Source organism: Rhagoletis zephyria, unplaced genomic scaffold (genome assembly GCF_001687245.7).
Source record: "Rhagoletis zephyria isolate East Lansing unplaced genomic scaffold, Rhagoletis_zephyria_1.1 Rzeph_scaffold_09864, whole genome shotgun sequence".
NCBI classification, from domain to species: Eukaryota; Metazoa; Arthropoda; class Insecta; order Diptera; family Tephritidae; genus Rhagoletis; species Rhagoletis zephyria.
Window position 1 is genome coordinate 21392 of NW_016166942.1, and position 1087 is coordinate 22478.

At 33.9% G+C, this 1087-nt stretch overlaps 1 long non-coding RNA gene across 1 annotated transcript in view; it reads left to right on the forward strand.

Annotated features, from left to right (window-relative positions):
* LOC108376085 (uncharacterized) overlaps nt 1-806 on the forward strand; it is an 11617-nt gene extending 10811 nt beyond the window's left edge. The window contains exon 3 of the long non-coding RNA XR_001849231.1: nt 604-806. This is a non-coding gene — a long non-coding RNA (uncharacterized LOC108376085). The remainder of the gene's footprint in view (nt 1-603) is intronic.
* Nucleotides 807-1087: the final 281 nt, after the last annotated feature.

The following is a 1087-nucleotide window of genomic DNA, read 5'->3' on the forward strand; positions in this document are numbered from 1 at the left end:
GAATAGGCCCTCACAATCGCCCGATTTGAACCCCATCGAAAAATATTGCTCTGTCTAAAATTCTATAATTGCGTCGTTGCCCACCGATGTAACAATTGTCCCGGTAAAGAAAGAATGAAATCACTTTTTATTAATTTTAACCAAAGCATTTTAACTTTAATGATAATTGCTCGCTGGATTAAGACGCCTTTACACGGGTCGAATTTCTAGTAGATTTTTGTCGTTCAACCAAAATCGACCCGTGTAAATGACATCTAAACCGTAAAATGTAAATGCTTTGGCTATTCGATTTTCCAGTCTACAGAAATCGACCCACGTAAAGACAGCTTTAGCCCCTTATTTAGTCCCAGAATACAGGGATACGAAGAGAAATTAATTGTTTTTTATAAAGATAAGAAATGCACACCTACTACGAAAACTTGATTTTTACTGCCATTTTTTCAGTCCAAACCAGCAAAGAGCGCTCGAAGAAGGTCAGCCAGTGATCAGTATTGCCAAGTTTTTTATTTAAAAAAGCACCAAAACACTAAAAATAGCGCAATTTTCCCATAAAAAAACAACAAATTTGTATTGCAGTGTTTAGTGGTATTTTTGTATATAAAGCTGTATGTTCAAATATTTTAAGTAATCACACAATGTCACTTGTAAATGTTTCCAACTATGGGCAGTTAATTAATTTAATTAGCAAAATGTTTTTTTATTCGTAGAACAATTTGCAAAACTTTACTTGGTTTCTCTAGCGGCTTTATTTTGATGCAATTGCTTACTTTTGTACAAATGCGCACACCCACCTAATTAGCAGAATATTCTATAAATTCCGTGATGGAGACTGTGTGATTGCGTTTGGATTATCTGGGAGCATATTATCTAGAGGAGAAGCTCGGCCAAACACTAGCATATGTGTAAGTCAACGGATAAAGTTTTCCGTCCGTTTGGAATGAATAAATTAATGAAAAAAATAATTACAATGTCAACATAGAATCACGTTTTTATTATAAAATTACCTTGAAAAGGGCACCAAACAACGAAACAAGCGCTAAACTAAAAAATTTTCGGGTTTTAATTCCCTAAACGCATTTAATTTATT